Genomic DNA, 24,645 nt, shown 5'->3' with positions numbered 1-24,645 from the left:
CCCTGTCAGATGCTAACCAGTGTTCAGGATACCTCAAGGGCTACTGAGGCTGTTTTCCCACTGACAAAGCCTTGTGCCTCCCCCCCTTTCCTTAATAACCTGACTGAAGAATTCAAAATAATTGCTTACTTTGTGGTGCCTTTTTACCTGGCACTACTAAAGAGGTCATCCTAATGACCAACACACAGCCCAATCCTATGCATGTCTACTCAGAAGTCAGTCCCATTAGAGTCAATGGGGCTTACTCCCAAGAAAGTGTGGATAGGATTGCAGCCTCAGAGCCCCTCCTCTGCCTGTCTCCTCAGAAGTCAGTCCCATTAGAGGCAGTGGGGCTTCCTCCCAGGAAAGTGTGGCCAGGAGTGGGCTGCCAGCCAGCTCCCATTTTGGACCCTCAAAATCCTGTACGTTAAGCTCTAAATGGCTGAGATGGTCTTAAATGGGGGCAGCAGGAGTCCCTCAGGCACACCGCCTATACACTAGTACTACTTGTAGTAGTGCTACTACTAGGCTGCTACTCCGACCACTTGGCTTTGCCTCCTGCACTGCTCAGAACCGGAGTGCCTGTTCTCAGCGCGGCCCAGGCCCCGCCTGCCCCCTCGAGGAAGCGCCTCGGCCTGCTCTGCTCTGCTCCGCCCCGCAGGAAGGGGAGGGAAGCGAGCGCGGCCGCTCCTGCTGAGGCGAGGCAGGGCTGCGCTGCCGAGGCGAGCGAAGAGCCACCCAAGATGGCCCCTGCTGCAGAGGCAGCCGTGGCGGCAGCGGGCCAGAGCGCGGACGCGGAGGCCGTGGCCGGCCGGCTCTCGCTGTCGCTTCTGCTGGAGAAGGAGGCGGTGGATGCGGCGGCCGCGTCCGTGGCCCGCAGCTGAGAGGAACTCCCGCCGCCGCCGTGAGGTGAGCGAGAGCCCGTCGGCCGGGGGAACAATGGGAGGAGGCTGCGGCCTCCGCCGGCTCGGCCCGGCGTCGCTCGGAGAGGGAGTCTCGGCGCCCCCGTCTTCGGGGAGGGCTGCCGGCCTCGGCCGTCGGAGCAGCCTGGGGGGGGCTTCTCCCTCCTACTCTCGCCGCCGTTCGTGCTCCACTGTTTGTAGGCCTCAGGCTTCTTCCGGGCTCGATTTCGAGCACGCTCCGCACAGGCGGCCGCGCAGGAAGCCCCCCGCCAGGTGCTGGAGGCTGGGGAGGGGAAGGCGCCCCCGCTGCACGTCCTCTTCCTGAGGTGGGCAGTGGGAGAAGGCGAGGCTGAGGCCGCGATGTCTGCTCTGTTGTTGCTCCCCTGGGAGTAAGTTCCATGCACCACACGCCTTACTTCCGAGTAAGCCCGGATTGGGCCGCGTTCTGCATCAGCGCCTGGCCTGGCTGCCTGTCGTGCGGGCTGTGCCTTTATTCTCCCCTTCCCCGCCCCCCTGCAGTGTTTTTGCAGTGCAGGAACCCTCCACATTCCCTGCCCAGCCTCACAACGTTCACATGGAGCCAGTCCTGTGCATCTCATGGCAATCAATGGGGCTTACTCCCAAGTAAGTGTGGACAGGAGTGCAGCCATAGGGCACAGTCCTAACCAGGTCTGCTCAGGAGCAAGTCCTGTTTTGTTCAGTGGGGCTTACTCTCAAGAAAGTGTGGACAGGATTGCAGCCATTGTCACCCCACATCTAAAGGTCAAAAAGCAAAGGTCCATTTTATTGGACCCCCTGCCCTTCATTTTCATCTGCAGTCTGCTAGGTTCTCTCCCCATCCTCCTCATGACCTTTTTGAGAGTGTCCCAGCTTTCACTCACTCTGCGCACCTAAGAGGGAACAGAAATCCTACATGTTAAATATAACTATATTTATATCATAATATAATGCAGAAGATGCATTATAATAATTATGAAGATGGAGCAGAACCTGTTTGCCAGGAAATGAAGGATTCAAGTTGGATACCCTGCAGTGTTTTTAAGAAACTTTTAAGAAGACAAATCTCCTAGATCGGTCATTTTCAACCACTCTGCCCTGGCACACTGGTGTGCCACCATTGATCTGCAGGTGTGCTGTGGGAGTTTGGGGAGGATCATTTGTTAGCAGAGCCACTGTGGGATGCAAGCTCCTGCCAGCAGTGTAGTGTTCCTTGTCAATTGTCAGAAAACTGATGGTGTGCCTTAATAATTTTAGCACCATGTCAGTGTGCCATAAGATAAAAAAGGTTGCAAATTGCTGTCCTAGATGTTGAGTAGGAAGTGACTTCTTAAAACAACTCACCAAGAAACTCTATAATTCTTTTGTTGTAGAAACTTATTCACTTCTGTTCTTTGAGAAACTTCACAAGTGTGGTTTATTTTTTTTTAAACTGTGGGCTTCTTTTTATGGATTAGCTTGATCAGACAGTGATTTGATTATTTTAATATGACAAAGCATTGTTAGTGGCATTTTGTGTGCAAACATCAACAAGAAACTTATTCTACAGTTAATTAAGTACAGAAGTGTAATTTTTTTCTACTGTGGTTGATCATGAGAGATGTATTGAATTTGCTTTACTATTATTATTAACAGTATTTATATACCGCTTTTCAACTAAAAGTTTGCAAAGCGGTTTATAGAGAAAAATCAAATAACTTTTACTTTCTTTTTTTCTTGTTATCTAGGTGGCTTGGTAGCCACCACCATGTCATGGTGACCCTATGGATGGGGTGCTGCGGTGCCAGTACTGGATAGTTAGGTTTGGGTTTGTATAGTGCTAAAGGGTCAGAAGTTGGAGTTGGATAGTAGATTTCAAATCATGCAATCCTATGCATGTCTACTCAGAAGTAAGTCATAAGAACATAAGAACAGCCCCACTGAATCAGGCCATAGGCCCATCTAGTCCAGCTTCCTGTATCTCACAGCGGCCCATCAAATGCCCCAGGGAGCACACCAGATAACAAGAGACCTCATCCTGGTGCCCTCCCCTACATCTGGCATTCTGACTTAACCCATTCCTAAAATCAGGAGGTTGCGCATACACATCATGGCTTGTACCCCATAATGGATTTTTCCTCCAGAAACTTGTCCAATCCCCTTTTAAAGGCGTCTAGGCTAGACGCCAGCACCACATCCTGTGGCAAGGAGTTCCACAGACTGACCACACGCTGAGTAAAGAAATATTTTCTTTTGTCTGTCCTAACCCGCCCAACACTCAATTTTAGTGGATGTCCCCTGGTTCTGGTATTATGTGAGAGTGTAAAGAGCATCTCCCTATCCACTCTGTCCATCCCCTGCATAATTTTGTATGTCTCAATCATGTCCCCCCTCAGGCGTCTCTTTTCTAGGCTGAAGAGGCCCAAACGCCGTAGCCTTTCCTCATAAGGAAGGTGCCCCAGCCCCGTAATCATCTTAGTCGCTCTCTTTTGCACCTTTTCCATTTCCACTATGTCTTTTTTGAGATGCGGCGACCAGAACTGGACACAATACTCCAGGTGTGGCCTTACCATAGATTTGTACAACGGCATTATAATACTAGCCGTTTTGTTCTCAATACCCTTCCTAATGATCCCAAGCATAGAATTGGCCTTCTTCACTGCTGCCGCACATTGGGTCGACACTTTCATCGACCTGTCCACCACCACCCCAAGATCTCTCTCCTGATCTGTCACAGACAGCTCAGAACCCATAAGCCTAGATCTAAAGTTTTGATTTTTTGCCCCAATGTGTATGACTTTACACTTACTGACATTGAAGCGCATCTGCCATTTTGCTGCCCATTCTGCCAGTCTGGAGAGATCCTTCTGGAGCTCCTCACAATCACATAAGTCCCGTTAGTGAGTTAGTAGTCCCGTTAATAAGCCCAGTGAGGCTTATTTTTGGGAAAGTGTGCATATGTTTGCGGCTGAAGGGGGTTGGATCTTTTGATTCATTTAATGTATTCTTATCATAGAATGAAAATTGCCTTCTCTGCATGTGACTGTTTTTTTATGGTTAAAGATTGGTCTTTTCCACAATTGTAGGCTTTGATTATGTAATGTAGGCTTTCAGGGTACATGCAATTTTCACGAAGAGGATATATCACATACAATATAATTTGAATGAAATAGTCAAACTGAATAATTATTTTAGTATAGATGGAAAGTGGTGTATTCTGTACTCTGATATAGAGGTTGTTGAAGTGAAGTATTAGAAATTTGGTTTGAGGAAAAAGTATCTAAGGAATGAACTGCAGGCTTAACCCTTCATTACTAAATGATTGGTAATAAATATAAAAAGTAAAGAATAAATGTTTGTAGATTTTGTTGCACACCAAGTGTGTAAGACCCCATATCGCTAATTGAGCATGTTTTGAGTGGTATATGAAATGGATGAAAGCTTAAATCTTCTGCTTGACTGTCACTTTTTCTTTCAAAATATTGATGCTGAAAGATTTTTAAAACAAAGCAAAGCTCAGGGTGACTATTTAGATTCTGGTTTCAGCTGATTAGACACCTGGCAGGGCTGGTAGTGGATGTAGGTTTGTGTCAAGAAGTATTTATGGATTCTTCCTACAAAAAGACAAACATTTACATGACAAACTGACTTGCCAAGACTCATTTGAACCTGAATCTTGGAAAGAATTGATTAAAAACACTGTTACCTATAGCAATAACTTTTCCTTCCCCAAATAGCTTGTCATTGGTTAAACTTAGTTAAATTGAACAGATTTCTCAGGTTCCAGAAGCTATTTATATTTAGAAATGCAAATGCCAGAAGACTTTAGATGAAAAAAATGTCTCCTCCCCACATCCCTGCCAGAATTTTTTTCCAGTGGAAGAATAAAACCATACAAGTTCAGAAAGTTAAATACTTCTAAAATAGTATTTCAAAGAATATTGTGGTAGCCAATTGTACTGCTGCAAAACTCTTATATCCAGTATTCAAGAATAGTAATCTTTGTAATTTTAGCATGACTACTTATTTGTCTGGTTACTAAAATGGCAGCACTCTTGTCTTGATGTATTTGCCAACATTTGAAAGTAATTTTCAATCACTACTTCATGTGTTTGGTTCAAATTAGGAGTCTTCCAAGCATTTTGCTCTTGCAACATGGAGATACAGCAGGGGTGCCCAAACCTTGGCCTGAGGGCCATTCGCAGCCCTTGGGGACCCCCAATCCAGCTCATGAGGAGACCCCAGTCTCCAATGAGCCTCTCACCCTCTGGAGACTTTCTGGAGCCCACACTTACCCAACACAACTACTCTCAGTGAGAGGGCAATTGTTCAGCCTCTCATGTGAGCTGCCGGCCAAGGGCTTCCTCCACTGCTTGTTGTTTCACTTCTGTGATGCAGCAGCAGCAGCAGCAAAGGCCAGCCTTGCTTTGTGTAAGGCCTTTTATAGACTTTGAGCTATTGAAAGTACTTCATTCATTCATACAAGTTCCATCGCTAATGTATTCATTTATGTAAATTTATTCAAATTTTAAATGTAAATCCCCTCCCCCCACCCCTGACACAGTGTCAGAGAGATGATGTGGCCCTCCTGCCAAAATGTTTGGACACTCCTATAGCATAGCATCTGACTCCTTCTAGCCTTAGATTTCTCCAAATTCTGCATCAAGTGAAATAAACTGGTAGTTGTCTGAAAATACATATATGTACAAAACCAAGGGGTGAATCAGCACATTCAAGAAATTTAGATCTGGACTCGGTATCCCATGTGCTGTTTTGCATCCAGACTAGACCACTTTAATGTGCTTTATATGGGGCTGCCCTTGGAAATGGTTCAGAAAACTCTGAACTCTGGTTTGGTTTGGTGCAAGATGAAACTGGCAAGTTGACAACAGGCATGGGGTACTTGGAGCACATTACACTGGTTTTGTCAAATCTATACTGGCTACCAGTTTGTTTCCAGTTTCAGCTTGGGACGATAATTGTAATTTTAAAGCACGGTTCAGCCTAGGGCCAAGCGAACATAAGAACAGCCCCATTGGATCAGGCCATAGGCCCATCTAGTCCAGCTTCCTGTATCTCACAGCGGCCCACCAAATGCCCCAGGGAGCACACCAGATAACGAGAGACCTCATCCTGGTGCCCTCCCTTGCATCTGGCATTCTGACATAACGCATTTCTAAAATCAGGAGGTTGCGCATACACATCATGGCTTGTACCCCATAATGGATTTTTCCTCCAGAAACTTGTCCACTCCCCTTTTAAAGGCGTCTAGGCTAGACGCCAGCACCACATCCTGTGGCAAGGAGTTCCACAGACCGACTACGCGCTGAGTAAAGAAATATTTTCTTTTGTCTGTCCTAACCCGCCCAGCACTCAATTTTAGTGGATGTCCCCTGGTTCTGGTATTATGTGAGAGTGTAAAGAGCATCTCCCTATCCACTCTGTCCATCCCCTGCATAATTTTGTATGTCTCAATCATGTCCCCCCTCAGGCGTCTCTTTTCTAGGCTGAAGAGGCCCAAACGCCGTAGCCTTTCCTCATAAGGAAGGTGCCCCAGCCCCGTAATCATCTTAGTCGCTCTCTTTTGCACCTTTTCCATTTCCACTATGTCTTTTTTGAGATGCGGCGACCAGAACAGGACACAATACTCCAGGTGTTGCCTTACCATAGATTTGTACAACGGCATTATAATACTAGCCGTTTTGTTCTCAATACCCTTCCTAATGATCCCAAGCATAGAATTGGCCTTCTTCACTGCCGCCGCACATTGGGTCGACACTTTCATCGACCTGTCCACCACCACCCCAAGATCTCTCTCCTGATCTGTCACAGACAGCTCAGAACCCATCAGCCTAGATCTAAAGTTTTGATTTTTTGCCCCAATGTGCATGACTTTACACTTACTGACATTGAAGCGCATCTGCCATTTTGCTGTCCATTCTGCCAGTTTGGAGAGATCCTTCTGGAGCTATTATTTATTTTAAGGACCTCTAGCATTCATGTGAACCTACCGAAGAAATAAGATCCAGCCTGACCTGTGCTTGGATGCTGCTTGAGGTTGCCCAGAATTGCTATCCCACAAAGAAAAACCTTGTGTACATATGCAAACCCCTATGAGATAGAGAGCGAGAGGGGAGTGAGTGATCGGAGTCAAGCCTGCCACTCACTCCCTTCTGTTTCCTTACCATACCAGCATGGTGCACTCCTCCTATTCATTGTAAACAGGCCTGAAAAAAGGGAGGTTTTGTTGAGAGCAGGTGAAGGTAAGGAAAGGGTAAGGACAGCAGGGTCTTGGTCTCTGTGTCTTCTGCTAACTGGGTAAGAGGCACTTTTTCAAGTGGGTGCTCCTCATTTATTTAGCAGGAGGAGAGTAACTAGCCCTCCTCACTCCAGTAGTGTCTTTTCTAGTGGCTGTCTGATGGTGTTATTTTTTTTGCATCTTTTTAGATTGTGAGCTCTTTTGGAAAAGGGAGCTTTTAGTTATTTGATTTTCTCTGTGAACAGCTTTGTGAACTTTTAATTGAAAAGCTGTATATAATAATAATAATGTGAAAAAAATTCTAGTTGCTAGAATTCTAGAATGCTAGAATTCCCAGGACTCTCATGGGAAGGTGTGTACATTTTTCTGAATAGAAATTACATTAGTCCAGTGGTTCCCAAACTGTGGGTTGGGACCAGATTTTTGATGGGTCACAACTGTCAAGCTGATAACTGAGAGAGAAAATATATTGAGTCCAATGGAAAGCGAAACTGAGCCACATGTGCATGTTTACTTGCAAGTAGATGATCTTGCTTTGGCTCTTATCAGAGGTCAGGTGAAGGGGAACACAAGGCCATTGGAATAGTCCCAATTCGATGAACATGCTGTTTAACTGGTGATCCAGAAGGTGCCCCCCCCCACCATAGTAAAAAGGATAAAAATAGAGGCTTGAGTGGCTGGTAAAGTGAAGCTTTAAAAAAGGTGAATCCCGATAGTGGTGTTTTGAAAAGTGGGTCCCAGTGCTAAAATATTTGGGAAACACTGTGTTAACTTAAGCCATTTCTGCTCAGTAAATGTTCAGTAGAGTACTATCACTGCACTAAATCATCTATATGTCAATTTAGCACTTGTAGTAAACTACCCTAAAGATTTATATCCTGTCTTTTCCATGCAGAAACAAATTCCCAAGACAGCTTACAAATACCACACTGAAATGTACAATATGCACAACAATAAAGTCATGGGGGGGTTTAACTATTTAGACCAGGGGTGGCAAACATAAGGCCCAGGGGCTGGATGTGGCCCCCAGAAGCTTTTTATCCGGCCCTCGGGCTCTCAGCCACTGAGTAGTGCTGAGGTGTTACTGCTGAAACAGTGGCCCACATGAAAATAGGCCTTTCTCATATCTTGAAATATGATCAAGATTTGTATATTTTCTCTTCTGTCATTTGCAGCTAATGAATTTCTTTGTGAGAACAAAGTGCTGATTTCTGGCCATCAACTGCTAAATGATGTCACTTTCTGCTTAATGATGTAAGTTCCGGCCCTCAGCAGGTACCCTGAACACTAACTTTGGCCCTCTGTATTAAATGAGTTTGACACCCCTAATTTAGACCAAAGCATTATTACAGGGATGCAGACATCGGAGATCAAACAACAAAGTATCACTTGAATGCCATATGTGGGACCTGGACGGAGCCTTCAAAGTTATTGTGCAGGTCTTCAGAGACAAGTTTTCCTGTGCTGGCAGTTGGCAGTTACTAGGCAGCCACTTCTACCTGTGAGGCAAGGAGTAGGACTGAGCAGCTGGAACTTGCTCAGCACTTGATGGATTAAACTATTTAGGTTAGCTGAGGTGAGCTGCCCCAGGATGACAAAGTGAAAAGCATTGACATTATTGCCACAGTAATGGTGAAGCACTCCCATTATGCCACCAGTGCTGGCTAGGCAGAGTGTTATTTCATTGTTCTGGGTCATACTTCCACAGTACAATAGGATTTGGAAGTACATTTCACTCTCTCCTGCTGTATTCATTGCTCATGTTGAGACTTCACTGCCACAAGCATGACGCTAAAAGATTTCTGTAGAACTGTAGAATTGCTGTTCTACTGGTCTGTAAATGCTAGTCAAAATGATGTCTGAAACAGTGGTAATAAAGTGGGAATTTAGTTGATGTGTTTAACACAAATAATAATGCGGAACCTTGTTTATATGAGCTAATTGTGGTAGCAGGAGAATGCCTGACAGAATGGTGCATGCTTTCAGCTTTATTCCAATTTACTTTTTGTTGTAAAAGCTGATATTAATGTATGTCCACTTTTTCAAATCAGTGTTGCAGAAACTGGCCCATCTTTCCACTTGCATGTGGGATGCGTTGTAAACCCTCCTTGCCAAATATTGTAGGGCAGTGTTTCTCAAACGGAGCTGGGACCCACTAGGTGGGTCGCAAGCCAATTTCAGGTGGGTCCCCATTCATTTCAATATTTTATTTTTAATATATTAGACGATGCTACCATGGTATGTAATTGCATTTGGGGAAATGTTACAGACCTGTACTTTTATCAAGCTACTATGTATGTTCTTTAAACAATGATAGTAATGGAACTTACTCCTGGGTAGGTGTGTGGGTAGGATTATAGCCCAGGATTGTTAAAAATTTTCTTGCCTGATCATGTCACTCCCGGTCATGACATCATTTCCTGTGAGTCCTGACAGATTCTTGTTCTAAAAATTGGGTCCTAGTGCTAAATGTGTGAAAACCATTGTTGTAGGAAGTTACTCATGCAGAAGCTATATAAGTGAAACATTTATTGGCTACAGTGTAATGGATAATCCAGATAATATTAGGATGGTGTGTAGTGCCTGAGAAACTCCATAGAATCTGAACTTAATTTTGTTGAGAACATAAAGAACGTTTGCTGTTCTTTCTTCATTGTTGATTTGAGGCATTTGAGAGGTTTCTACTAATCATGGAGTGTTACTTATTCTCAGTACAGTACAACTGTCCACCAGTGTCTATAGCTTCAGTCCATATGTCTTGATCTTGCAACTTTATTAAATTTTCTTCTTAATCCATCCCCCAAATATTGCAACTATGCAAACTTATGTGTAAACTTGCCTAGTATATTTCACAAGAAAAAGGTAAATTATTTTCCTTGGCACCAGGATTTCTCAGCTCCTGAAACTCCCAAACTTCTTTTAGAACTCATTCAAACAGGCATGTGGATGCAGGAGAACCCATGGATTTTCAGAAGGCATTTGATAGTGCGGTACCACTACAGAGAAGATTGCCCCAAGCTGCCACCCCGTCACTTGGGACAGAGGTGGCACTTGTGGAAGAGTCCCTTCAGATGACCCAAGAGGGTGGGCTGGAATGTATGGAAGGAGACTGTCTTTCTGTGATAGCCTGGACCTAGATCATAGAGGGCCTTAAAGGTTAGAACTAGCACCTTGAATTGGGACTGGAAGTGAATGGGCAGCCAGTGTAGCTGCTGAAGCAATGATCCTGTTGAGTCATAGCATCTAGCCTCTGTAACCACCCGAGCTGCCACGTTCTACACTAATTGCAGAATTAGGCAGGAAGGAGTAGAATCATTGCAGAATAGTGCCCCCAAGTCACATTTTGGCTAGCCAGTCCAGGAGGATACTGAGTTCGATGGTGTCAAAAGGTACTGAAAGGTCCAGTGGGGATGCACTACCCCTATGACTCCTTGGCAAAAGTCATCTGTCGGAACGACCGTGGCTGTCTCTGTCCCAAAACCCTGCCTGAAGCTGGACTGGAGGGGTCCAGATAGTCCACCTCATCTGGGAATTGATTTTCGTTGTAAACCACTTTGTGAACTTTACGTTGAAAAACGGTATATAAATACTGTTAACAGCAGCAGCAGCAGCAGCAGCAGCAACGGGCAAAGGTCAAGCTGGCACAAAGATGGCTTTAAAAGGACAGATATCTGGAGGAAAACTCCATCACAGGTTACGAGCCATGATGGATATGTACAGTATAAGATAGCTGATTGCTCATGATGAAGGCTGGGTAGGAATTGTTTCTGTCACCCAAATTGTCTTTGTATGGCAGATTTTTTACCTACTCCAGACTGGCGAGGGACGAACTGTGTTCAATAGGTTTCATGCTTTCAAGATTGATCAGTTTTGTTTAATAAAGTTGCGCAAGTTAAATCCAAGCTATAGTCTGGTGTCTTATTGGGGGGGTGTGAGGGTAAATGCCAGAGAGCAAATACAAGCATCATGCTTCCATTGGCCTCCTCCTCTTTGGTTCACAAGAGGAGGAGATTGGATGCTCCTTTCCAATTGATAACAAACCATTATGTCAGAGTACAGGTAACTGGTTTGTTACAAACTTCATGTGTAAGCTTGCAGTTACTTCCCCTTTCTCAAGGAAGAGGAGAAAAGTGAGGGGGGGGGGGTTGGAAACCAAAACCTTGTGCCTGCCTGGTGTCATTTGTTACAGTATTTGAACTGGGCCTAAAAGATACATGACACAAGCAGCTGACACAGTTTGAAAGTACTTGGATTAAAAATCCCTGATACTGAATGCTGCCGCTGAGGTTGAGAGAACCATTTATTGCATGTCTAGATGTTAAGGAATATTATACACGACTTTTCAACAAAAAAATTCACAAAAAAGCTTATAAAAAGTAAATGGTTTTGGTCTCCAAAGAGTTCACAATCTAAAATAATGTAGAAGAAACAGCAGCAAATACTCCTTGGAAAAGGCACTGTGCTTGGGTTAGTAGGGACAGTTGCTCTCCCCCTATAATTGTAAGAGGACCAACACTTTAAAAAGGACCAACACTTTAAAAAACAGGCAAAAACCCTGTTGCCCAGTATCTGGTTTGATTTCTTTCCTGGTTAATCTATTTTGTGAATAAATGCAGAAAGAATAAATGCAGTGCATATTCCTCAAGTAGTGATGGAAAAAAAGAAATTGGTACTGCCAAAATCCTAATGTTTCCCCAATGCAAAAAGCCCAAACAACAAAAAACAACCATGTTGTATTTAAAATTGATTTTGTCTCAAATCAAACTGAACTGGCTTAAATATAAGAACTTAAATTGAATTGGACACTGGGTAGGGCTAGGCACTGGGCAGGGCTGAAAATCTTATGCTTTGTTTTGGTGTGTTTTGTTTTTTTGTCAGGGGTGGGTTGAGGTTTTTACAGGCAGGGTACAGAGAGGAATCATCTGGTAAAACAGGTCTGGCTTTCCCATCTCATCTCTCCTTATTTAAATTATTCATTTTAATTTATTTATAGCCCACCTATCTATAAAAAATTTAAGTGCTTGCTGCATTCTCAGGAAAGCACTTCCAGGTTAACATCATTTCCAGTGAGTCCCAGACATTCTGAAAAGTGAGTCATGGTGTAGAAAGTTTGAGAACCACTGTCCTAAGGTCTTTGAAGAAAAGAGAGGAGGTATTGTAAGCTGGTTGCTAGCTTCTTCTGACATTTCTTCTTGGTTTCAGAACAGCTGAGTGGGAAGCACAAAGCACATTTTACTACTTCTCCCCCTTTGCAAGAAAAGTCAACCATTTCTTGCTCATTCCCTTCAGTGAATATATTAAATGTTAAAAGGAAAAGTTTCTGGAATTCTTAAGAACAACTTTGTTTTCAAGTCATCCCCCTTTTGCTTTTGAATGTTTTTGGTTTAAAAGAATAAGACTTGGGATAAGATGCTTGTGATCCCATTGTGTTGGTTTGCATTTCTTTGTTTGGCAAGGAAAATGGCTATGCCGTGAAAGTGCTTCCCTCTGCATTTCAATGTGAGGAGAAGATGTGTGTGCAAAGTTGTTGCTAGGCAGACAAAAAGGGCAGGTTCTTTTTAAAGAGTGCCAGCAAGAACAGGTTCTGTTTAACTCCTGATTTAGGCTGGCTTCTCTGTATTGGGAGGCTTCAGAGTAGCTTAAAACACCAGGGTTCTTAGTTCAGACATAATGTGGAACTCTAATTAATAAACCAACTTCAAACCATGGGTTCAGATTATTATTTAATCTTGATTTGTTTGCTCAACATAAAAAATGGTTAGCTGGCAGTTACACAGTTATGCAAACAATAAAGAAAATAAAACCATGGTGCTTCTGAACTGTGTGTTTAAATGACTTTTATGTGGTTAGGTAAAACCATTAGGAAACTGCTGGGAAAAAAATCTGCTTGAACTGGAATGTGGTGAATGTGATTTTAGCCAACAAAAACCAGAATTGGTGCTTTGGTGGAATCCAGCAGATTTACTGGAATTGAGTGGGTTCTTCTTCCAACTGCTTGTTCTAAAATGATTCTTTGCAACTGCAGAGTTAACTTCTAAATGCATTTTTACCTTGTGAAAAAAATAACCACTCACCCTGGTCTTGTTGAAGAATGCCAAATAACAAGCCAGTGAGCCTACAACCAAAATCTTCTCAGAACACTCTTCCCTTATTCAGAGATTAAACAAAGTTTGAGAACAAAGAAAGTCTTATTAAGCAACCAAATTCACACAGATAGAGTTTAATGCGCAAGCAAAGTGAGTTTAACAGAAAAAGGTTTCACTCATAGCATAAAATGTACTTAATTCTGATCTGACCTATTCCTAGTATAAACTTTTTTCCAGAAGAACTAGAGATTAACCTCAGCAGGCAGAGAAGGACAACCACTAACTCTTAAAAGTCCATTCTTATAGCCTACCCAGGCTAAAAGAATGTGACACAACTGCCCCTTATCCTCCTAACAAAACCAATTCCCTTAAAGGGGAACAAACTGTCCTTTATAGAAGTCATGCCATTCCCCATTAACCCCATGCCCAAAATCCCACTTCTTGTGACAGACCTTATAACAATCAATGTTGTCGTCCATTGCTGCTTTTATAATTTGTATTGTGGATTACCTGCCTTTGATCTATATACTACTTTACAAGGATTTGTCCTGTTTGCTGCATACTGAAATGATACTATAATCACATCACTAACATCACTAAAATGTGAAAAATGTTGAAAAGGGCGTCACCAGATGACCACCCAGGACTGGCATATTCATATTGGTTAAGATGGCATTTTGGATATTCTAAGCCGCTTGATACTTGAAAGGTAAGCAGCACCTTGAATTTTGCCTGGAAATGAACTAGCAGCCAATGGGTTTTTTTTTGTTTTGTTTTTAACCAAATGGTCCCGTGATTCTGGGACAGGTCAGCACTCTTATGGAAGCATTCTGCACCTGAAGTGCAGAAATGATTTCTAATTTCCACTTAAGTGTGCATAAGTAATGGACCTGGCCCCAATGCTGCCCCCATCACGTCGCCCCCCCCAGAGGATACTTACCCAGGTGTAATGGAGCCTTGCACAAGACTTTGAAGCGCTCGAAAAGCCTTCTGAGGCTTATGGTACGATCTTAAAGAGTTCTTCCGGTTTCCCAACAAAACTGGAAGTACTCTTTAAGATCACACTGGAACAGTGAGTGGTTCTCACACATTTAGCACTGGAACCCACTTTTTAGAATGAGAATCTGTCAGGACCCACTGGAAGTGATGTCATGACCAGAAGTGACATCATCAAGCAGGAAAATTTTTAGCAATCCTGGGCTGCAATCCTACCCACATCTACCCAGGAGTAAGTCCCTTTTACTATCATTGTGAATATACATAGTACCTTGTTAAAAGTACAAGTCTGTAACATTTCCCCTAGTGCAGTCACATACCATGGTAGCATCAAGTCCAATGAATTAAAAATAAAATTATTGAAATGAATGGGGACCCACCTGAAATTGACTCACGACCCACCTAGTGGATCCCAACCCACAGTTTGAGAAACACTAAGCTAGAAGACTTGGAAGGCTTTTTGTGCTCTTTGGAGCACCATGCGGGACTTTGCCTGCCCGCAGAACAGCTCTGATGGGCAGGCAGGGTGGCGGCAGCAGGCATGGTGCCTGGGGGTTTTGCCCCCTTGCCCCCCCACCCGCCACTGGAGTACATTATAATAATCTAGACATAAAGGATGCATGTCTGAAACCTGGTCTGACTGTACAAGATGTTTTTATGAGCTGGTATAGCAGCCAAAGCTGTGCAGAGGTACTTCTGGCCATCTCCACTCTTTGGGCACCCAGGAGCAGAGCTGGCCTTGGGGCATTCTGACCAATTTGGCCAATTAGGCCATGCACCTGGAGGGGCCCCCGCACTAGGGTGCTAAGCGGTGCGCCCCCCACACTAGGGTGTTAAGCTGAGTGCCCCCAGCTGACACCTTGCTCTGTAGCTGATGCTTTGGCATAGAATCTTCCCTACCAAGGCATTGTGAGGAGAGTGCGGCAAGCCGAGCATTGCCATGGGATGGGCCTCCCTCCTACCTGCCCTTGGGTCCGATTGACTTGAAATTGCATCCCACTTCTGAAAGCAGTTAGTGATGATGCCTCTGCCGGGTGCCTCACCACTGACGCAAATCCTGGTGGGTAGGGGCCCCGTAAGGGTGGCCCCCCTGCAAAAATGTTTTGCATTGGGTCCTGCAGCTCCTAATGCTGGCTTTGCCCAGGATCAAAATTCAGGAACACACCCAAACTATGCCCCTGATTTTTCAAGTGGAGCACATCTTGAATAGGTTGACGCATCATTATGTCATCAGCAGATCCCCTGACTTCAGAGCATCTGACTTTTCTAGATTTAATTTCAGGGTATTCTCCCACATCTAGCCTTTCTCTGACCCCAGAAACCAATTGAGAACTTCCACAACCTCCTCAGGCTAAGATGACATGAAGATATAGAAGTACTTGTCATCTGCATACTGATAGCCAAATAAGTTGCCATCAGTGCTTTCATGTGAACCTTAAATAGTATTGGAAAAATCACTGTCCATAGGCTGTGAGGATTAGTATCCCAGTTCCATCCTGGCAAAGCAGTTCAAAAAAATACCATGGTTAGTAGTATCAGAAACTGTTAAAATGGCCAATAGCAACAGAAACATAATCCCTTAGTTAATGTCCAGTGTAGATCATTTGCTAGTGTGTTCAAGCTTTTCATAGTTCTTAAAGGAACAGAATCCAGACAGAAATGGCTCATCCAGGAATCCGTAGAGCTGGGCTGTCTCTATGTACTCAAGCACCTTGGCCAAGAATGGAGTATTAGACTGTTGGTATTTTTGAACAGTTGGTGATTTTCCAGTGTGGTGCAATCTAGGGAAGGCTCTTAACACAGGATTAACTACTAAATTGATTTGACTTTTGTCTAGCACATTTAAACAGACCTTTTGTACAATGGAGATGTATTAGCTCACAATCTAATGCCTTTCAACATAAAAATTGTATGCTGTGAATTTAATGAAACCCCTAATGGCATGCTATGAATAGTGACTTACTCTGGCAACAAGTGGATGTTTGCTGTTATCCAGGCACACACAAGAAACATGCAGGATCATGTAATAAGTATTCTTTGTAGTGTGATGAACTTGTCCCTCAGGTAAAACTTATTGACTTATTACATGCTTCCTTTATGCCACCCTTCCTCTTATTTGTGCAGGGCTGCATATATGGCATGTGTTTTCACTCTGATTCTTCCATTTATCTTTACAGTGACACTGTGTAGTTGGTCAGAACATGGGTTTCCCAAGGCCAGATTCAACTCTACCTCTTTCTCATCTCCACATCCCATGAAATTCTGACTTTAAAATTCTGACCCATGCACAATTCCAGGTGGAATCTTTTATGAATGTCATCACAAGAGAACCTCTTCTGTCAGTCTTCTAGAGGAGAAATGAAAACCTAGCTTGTTTCCTGTCCTTAATTTATTATCGTATATTTCTTTTAAAAGACCTCTTTTGGCTTTGGGAAGGAGGGATGAAATCATGGGTGTAATAAGAATAAATGTATATAATACATGAAGAGGTTACAATAAGAGGTCACCTTGGTAGCAGATTTATGTGCATAGCCAGAAATGTGCTTCATTGCAGTAACAGTTAAAATGATTTTAAAAAAACTATCAGTTGAACTGAATGTGACACAGCATGGTTGTAGGGCTGTTACTATCTTCATTTCAGTAGAGGAGGCATAGATCATAGTTAGGTCATTATGAAGCGTTGAGCTAGTGCTTTGTTCTTGATGTCCAATCACTGGGCTTGCAAACAGTTGCTTATTTGAATAACTAGTCCTATATAAGCATATATCTAGGAGGCAGGTCAGTGGCATTTACAGGCAGGCAGGGTGCCTGGCTGTGTAAGAACAAAATAATGGCTGCTGCTACCATCCAGAGATGCAGGAGAATGAGTAAAGTGTGCCGAAGACGGCAAAAAAGGACCCAGTATAGACGGAGAAGACCCAGAGGGAAAAAAATCAATAAGAGGCATGCAGAACGCCACTGCCAAAAGAAGGATGTTGCTAGAAGGAACTCTGGGAGAATGCAGAAGTTGCAGCTCGATGGCGTTCGGATAACCAATGGGGCTCAGAACATCCTGCACTTCTGTGTACATGACCTCTATAAAAAGGTGTCCTTGGCAGCTGAGCGCTTGAGGAAGAAGAAGCGCCATGTCTCCATTACTGTCTCAGATGTAAGAAATGCCCTGAAAAAGATCATGCCACGGAAGTACAACAGAAAGTCTGTACCCGTAATCTCCTGCAAATGCCATTAGAAAGTCATCTTGCACCTTTCCTTTCAAAAGACAGAAGAAGAAGAAGAAGGGAAAGGGAAAAAATGATCACCAGCCTGAGAGAACTCAATCTATACTTTGCCTGCCTGATAAAACCCTGCCTTCGAATTTCCAAACAATCCTGTAACGTACCTCTATTACTAGATCAATCTCACCACTTGAAATTAACTCCAAGAAGAACGGAGTCTGGTATTATGAATATCATCATAAAAGGATTATCATATTGCCCTTGCACGGAATCAGTGAGATGGATTATCTGCTGTTGGAGGGAAATACTATCAAGTCATAGAACAAGGACTCTGATCAGCCACTGTGGACCTGTAGGGTGATAGTGATATATTCCCCCATTCAATAAAACAGGATCTGTGCAGGATAATTGCTTGCAATGTCTCTCTTTTATACTGGGAATGGTGTTCTTCAGAGTTAAAAGTTTGCTAGGAAGAATGATCGCCCATCTAGTTTATGGAGGCTGTACCTACATAAACTGCTGTCTCCAGAGCTTGTAATCTCTTGATTCTTCACATTATCTGCACTTAGTGGTGGCTGTTTTAAAAGGAAGTTATGTAAGAGCATGGTGAAGGTGGCCATCTTGAACGCTGCCCTGGATATAGAATGTAAAATATGGAAGAATTTTATCAAATATAATGTTATAATACCTTGTATTGCAATGTTTCTGAAACCTTGGGTCGGGACCCACTGGTAGGTCATGAACTGATTTTTGGTGGGTCATGCACTGCACTGGTTGGCAACCTTCAGTCTCGAAAGACTATGGTATAAGCCTACAGCACCTGGTATTCCCAGGCGGTCTCCCATCCAAGTACTAACCAGGCCTGACCCTGCTTAGCTTCCAAGATCAGACGAGATTGGACATGTGCAGATGGGTCATGAAAAGTTTTGGAAGCATTAAAAAAAAAATTGTGAGCATCCTTGCTCAGTTTACTGAAAAAAATTGTTAGCTGGCATGAGACATTATCTTCATACCTCATGTTAAACTATCACATTTTCTGTAGTAATTGGCATGCCATAGACCGTGGGTGAGCCCAGTTTCAGCCTTTTATCTGGCTTGGAAGTCCCTGACTGCCTAACTTGTTCTCCAGTTCAGCCTTCTGGGGACCCTGGAATGACTGTAAAAAGGTTTGGGGAAACAGTCCTTTAACTCCATTTCTAGAGAGAGAGAGAGAGAGAGAGAGAGAGAGAGAGAGAGAGACACACACACACACACACACGAAAGCTCTCTCTCTCTCTCTCTCTCTCTCTCTCTCTCTTTCTTTCTCTGTAAGGTCTCTAGCAGCTTTGGGAGCACAGGATTCTGATTATTATTCATCAATAATTTATTATTGTAAAATCTTTCTCGATCTTTCTTTGTTGCCTAGTGGGTTGTGATTGTCATTTTTAAAAGTGGGTCTTGGTACTAAAAAGTTTGGGAGGGGCCGTTGTATTGCCTTTTTAAAAAAATGGCAGAAGGAGAAGAGTGCAGCTTTGTATTTGGTGGTGACTTCCATTGAGTTGCGTCCAAATTGGTCTTGAAGACATCTTGACAAAAGAAAGTTTATGACCCAGCTATTTGCCATGTGTGTTCAAAATACTGCAGGTGCTTTTTAAAATGAGTGTCTGTGCACTTGCCTCATGTATCTGAGTTTACAGTGGATCTCCCCCAGTTAGCTATTTTAAATGGAAAACACTACCTACTAGAAATGTCAGGAATTGGAAATAGTAAGCACTTGAATTGTGAACTCCTGAAAATGCATTGAACCAAGTAGCTGTCCCAGGTACAAATCTACAGAATACTAGTATATTTCTTGAAAAATGGAGGCTAGCATTTTCTTGATTGAATATCATAAATGTGCACTCTGCTGAGCATAGGGATAGGCCCGCTCCAAAACATTTCACACCAATACCAGAGTTTATTTTTGGGAGCCCTACTCTTTTTATGCTAATACTTTCTATCCTTGCTGAAACATTCAAAATGACTCAAATTGAAAAATGACTCATTGAGCTCATCAGAATGAACTAGAATTCAACACTGAGAAATGTAAAAATATTATCCATGAGAAAGAAGAACCAACTGCAGTAATATAAAGTGGCAGGTGTTGTATTTGAAGCAGCATGGTTTCTGACTCTTTAGAGAAACTAGTACTGCCTTGTTTAATTGGTGGATTATAAGTATTACGGTTTATGAGGTATATAGAGAAGATGGAGAGGTTTCTTTAGACAGCTTCAAAGATGAGAGCTGGTTTATAAGTTGGAGAGTGTATAGCCAAGTTGACATGAAAAATTTGTTTTTGACCCACTATCTTATTGTGGAGCAAGTTCTGTCCTCTGACAAAAACACTCAGAACCATATCATAGAATTACGTAAGGGGGGTCTCATAGGTCATCTAGTCTGACCCCCTGCCTTAGGCAGGAAATCCTCTTAGAGCCTCTCCAACAGATGTTTGTCGAGTCTCTGCTTGAATATCTCTAGTGAGGGAGAGTCCACCACCTCTCTCAGCAATCTTTTCCACTGCCGAATTGCCTTTACCATCAGGAAAAAATTCCTGACGTCTAATCTCCTCTCTTGCAGTTTGTACCCATTGTTCTAATTCTGCTTTCAGAGACAGCTGAGAATAAATTATTCCCTTCTTCCATACGACAGCCCTTTAGGTATTTGAAGAGAGCTATCGTATCCCCTCTTGGCCCTCTCTTCTCCAGGCTGAACATGCCAGGTTCCCTCAACCTTTCCTCGTAGGTCTTGTACTCCAGCCCCCTGATCATCTTCGTCACTCTCCTCTGAACCTGCTCCAGTTTGGCTGCATCTTTCTTAAAGTGGGGTGCCCAGAATAGTACTCCAGGTGAGGTTTAACAAGTGCAGAGTAAAGCAGAATCACAGCCTCTCGTGACTTGGAAGCTATGGTTCTGTTATTGCAGGCTAAAATTGCATTTGCCTTCTTTGCTGCCGCATCACACTGCTGACTCATGTTCATCCTGTGATCCACCACAACTTTTAGATCCCGCTCACATGTAGTGCTGCCTACCTACCTCGCCCTGCAAGACTTCTCTTGTCTTTTTAAAAATAACAAACCTATGTTCAATGCTAGCAATAATTAGGTGAAATGAGGATCAGTTACAGTTAGTGAAAAATGCCTATTAGTCTGTTTTCTGGTATACGCTCACCTGGAGTCAGTACCATTAAATTCTGTGAGGCTTCCTTCTGCATGCACTTGCGTAGGATTGAACTATTAATTACTTTTCCATGACTACCGCATGGGTTCTTCCTCCTCTGGAAATGCTGACAGTTCATTGCCTGAATTCACCAGATTTTTAATAAAGAATTATTTAGTGTTTAATATATACTAATTAATCAAGGGCAGGAAGAGTTTCTGTTTTGTTTTTTCCAGTATCATGTTTCATTTTCTGGAGTGCCACTGTAATTATTGTCATATTAGCAGTTGTCATCTAGTCAGTGTTACTGAGCCCCAACCTGTTTAACTGGCTCCATGAAGGTAATGACTAATTGTCTCAGAGAAGGAGAATCAGGGTATAAGGTTGCTTCAACTGGCTGCTAACTCAAAACCACAGCCTGAAAGTTCTGTGGCAGAATACAAGCTCTCAGGATGGATGAGGGCTATTCTGAAAGTAAGTACCCTTTGGCAGTTAAAAAAAACAAGACTTAAGGAAAACAATTTAATACAGCTCAGCTGAACCTCCTACTGCTGTTTGTTGCGTTGCATTCCTAGTCACAGAGCCAAACTGCAGGTATCCAGGGGTCCTGTGAGTACCACCAGACACCACCTCAAGTACCACCGGTTGTACCCATACCATTGGTTGAGAAATAATAATAATAATAATAATAAACTTTATTTATTTCCCGCCCTTCTCCCTAAAAGGGACCCAGGGCGGCTAACAACATGTAAAAAACAGATTTAAAAAACATAAATTAGCACAAATAGCAAATAAAAAACATATTAAAAACACATTAACAGCGACCATAAAAACAGTAGTCAGATTAAGAGACAGAATAAAAGAGCAAGTCACAGAGGACTCAGGCCTGTAAAAAACTAAAAGATGTATAAAAATGTTAAGAAGGCCAAAAAATCAGAAGGCTTGTATAAACAGCAGTGTCTTCAGGCCTCGCCGAAAAGTCTCAACCGAGGGAGCCATTCTCAAGTCAAGGGGAAAGGAGTTCCATAATGTTGGTGCCACTACCGAGAAGTCCCTATTTCTTGCAGCCGTCCCCCGAACCTCCTTGGGTGGCGGCACTTGTAAAAAGGCCTTCTCTGATGACCTGAGAGGACAAGCCGGATTGTACGGGAGTAGGCGGTCTCTAAGATAGCCTGGCCCAGAGCAGTATAGGGCTTTAAAGGTCAAAACCAGCACCTTGAATTGGGCCTGGAAACGAATGGGCAGCCAATGTAGCCCCCAGAGAAGCGGACTGACAGAGTCAAACCGCCTAGCTCCAGTGACCACACGGGCTGCCACATTCTGCACTAATTGCAGTTTCCGAACCATCTTCAGGGGCAGCCCCCCATAAAGCACGTTACAATAATCTAACCTTGATGTCACTGTGGCATGGATCACCGTGGCTAGGTCTGCACAATCCAAGTACGGCTGCAGCTGGCGCACCAGCCGAAGCTGAGCGAAGGCCCCCCTAGCCACAGCCGCCACCTGGGAATCCAGGAGCAGCTGCGAGTCCAGGAGGACCCCAAGCTGCGAGCCTGCTCCTTCAGAGGGAGTGCAAGCCGATAATCAGAGCACCTGCATCCAGGATCAAGAAACACTGTTTTAAACCCATCAAAACTGGTAATTGAGGTTGAACAGAAAGGATGTTCTTTCAAAATGGATCTATTACACAATAGGTGTCAACCCCCCCTTCTTTCTTCAGTTCTTTTTACTTTTGTCTAGAGCAGAGGAAGTCAACTAGCCCATGAGAACACTTTTTAAAGTGATGGAATTTTTTATCTGTATAGAATTTTAGGTCCTGAACTCAGACTTGGAATGCTTCACTTGTCTCTTCTTCCCCAGCCCCACTATGCTTCAGGCAACTGATCTCATGTAAACAACATCATGGTCTGCTCCTCATGTATGTGAAAGTATATATTTGCTGTACTGTTGTATGCTGTATGCTCATGTATGCTGTATGCTCATGTATGCTGTACAGTTCACTTGCCAGGCTGGTCTGCCCTAGACTTCAGGAACAAAGCCATCAGCCTGTGTTTTCTGATGTCAAAACTCTAAATGATACCCCATCCCCATGCATGCAAGCAGATTCCCTTTTTCCTGCGAGAGTGCTGGTTCTCATAATGCTTTTACTGTTTATTGCCCTGGTTGCCCCAGCAATAGAGCCACATTCACATACCAGCTGCCTCAATTCCCACTAAAGCTGTGATGTCTGGGCTAAGCTTGCCCCCTTTCCAGAATCACTTGTGATGGGCCGGATTCTCAGAGGCAGCTGCCACTCTGTTTGCATCTGGGGCAGCTCATACCCACAGTACATAAATGCCTTAAGAGATTTATGCTCTCATGACATGTGAACTCAGTCCAGCTTGACCTTAGGTCCTTAGGTACTGATCATTGGTGGCCTTTGCATGAGATGATTTATAGTAATCAGACGGCAGAATGAAGAAAGCTTTTCTCACAAAACGCTTCAACTTTTGCACTGGCAGGGCAGAGACTAATGATAGTCAAGGGTGAATGCCTAGAATGCCTAATGAAAATCTGTTTCATCTTTATATGTTTTAAGTAAATCTTTCTGTAAAAAGCTTTTTTTAGTTTTAAAATAATGGAATTCATGGCTTCTGGTATGTGGGGCATTTGGGAAGATGTACATAGGTGTCTACTGCATGAGAAATGCTATTGTGTTTGAACATAATCCAACCTTTTGCATATGAGATTACAATAAAGTGTTGTATTTTTATATTAGGTATTGCTTTGTTAGAGTGTTCAAGAAATTCAATTTCAATTGAATTTCAGTTCAATTTGTAGAGTCGCTACAAATTGAATGTAGTGACTACATAGCAATGTTAAGGTTAATTCTGGAACTATTTGATGTTACATACTCTATTGAGATGGCACTCATTTTTGGCTATATTAAAAGTTCTCAAATGCCTCTTTACTCAGTAGATTTAAATCATAATTAAATCATTAAGACATGATTTATGTGATTTTTGATTTTTTTTAAAATAAAGTGCACTCTTGCTTACTATAACTGTAATATTTCTCACAAATCAGAGATGGGTTTCATTTTTAGAAGCCCAGCATCATACATTTTAAACATGATATATTTTGAAAAAACTGTCAGATTAGTTTTGCCATTACACCTGAGAATGAAAGATTATTTTTGCTATCAAAACCGATTGGAACATATTCTTGTGAAGGCACTGAATGAAGCATTGGATGGTGGAGAATCTCCAGTTCAACAGGTTAATCATGAATATGTAGAGGATTTCCTGACCTTACTCTGTTAAGAGGACAACCAGCATTACCAGACAAGACATTTAAATTATTTTATTCAAAGAAAACAACAATGTGAATACATTTTGGATTTTTATTTCTTCACCAGCAAGTACACATGATATTTTCAACAAACACATGGCTCTTTTGAATTTTTTGAAAAATTTGCTTTTAATGTTTTTTTGTTTTTCAGATACATTTCAAATCAAAAGAAATTTTAAAATGAACTGGATTTTGTCAGCTGGGTTACATTTCAGGCCTTTTTACCCAATCAGAGATTGGTTTGTCTGGCTGACAGCCCTCCTTGCTGAGTTACATAGGTTGGAGGAGGGGGAAAAAAGCATCTGAAACCAAAGTGCCCCTCTTGAATTCTCCCTCTCTTTTTCACACTTACACATGCAAATAGCTATTCCAGATACTTCTGTCTTGGGAAGGCTGATGAAGGTGGTGGTGGGAGATAATTACTCTCTCCTTAATAGGAGAGATTGCTTAGACAGTTGCTTAAACAAACTAAGAAAAGATTTATTGAAGTAAAACAAAAAGGAAGCAAAGAAAAAGGAGACACAGAAATAGTCGAGTTCTGAATTTTGGATAAGAGGCAAAGTTCAAAAAGGATAAATCACGTTCTAACTAAAACTTTCCCCACTAACAATACAATCCTATACTTGTGTGCCTGGAAGTAAATCTTACTGTATCGAGTGGGGCTCTCATATAATTCATTGAATTAGGGCGCAATCCTAACCCCTTATGTCAGTACTTTCCAGCACTGGC

At 42.8% G+C, this 24,645-nt stretch overlaps 1 protein-coding gene across 3 annotated transcripts in view; it reads left to right on the top strand.

The window, feature by feature from the left end:
- Nucleotides 1-679: 679 nt before the first annotated feature.
- RC3H1 (ring finger and CCCH-type domains 1) overlaps nucleotides 680-24,645 on the top strand; it is a 139,383-nt gene continuing 115,417 nt past the window's right edge. For all 3 annotated transcript variants that reach the window (XM_066623162.1, XM_066623164.1, XM_066623163.1), the window contains exon 1: nucleotides 680-888. The gene's annotated coding sequence lies outside the window, so the exon portion shown is untranslated. The remainder of the gene's footprint in view (nucleotides 889-24,645) is intronic.

Source organism: Tiliqua scincoides, chromosome 4 (genome assembly GCF_035046505.1).
Source record: "Tiliqua scincoides isolate rTilSci1 chromosome 4, rTilSci1.hap2, whole genome shotgun sequence".
Lineage (NCBI taxonomy): Eukaryota > Metazoa > Chordata > Lepidosauria > Squamata > Scincidae > Tiliqua > Tiliqua scincoides.
The sequence above is the reverse complement of the archived record's forward strand: the minus strand, read 5'-3'. Positions and strand labels throughout refer to the sequence as shown.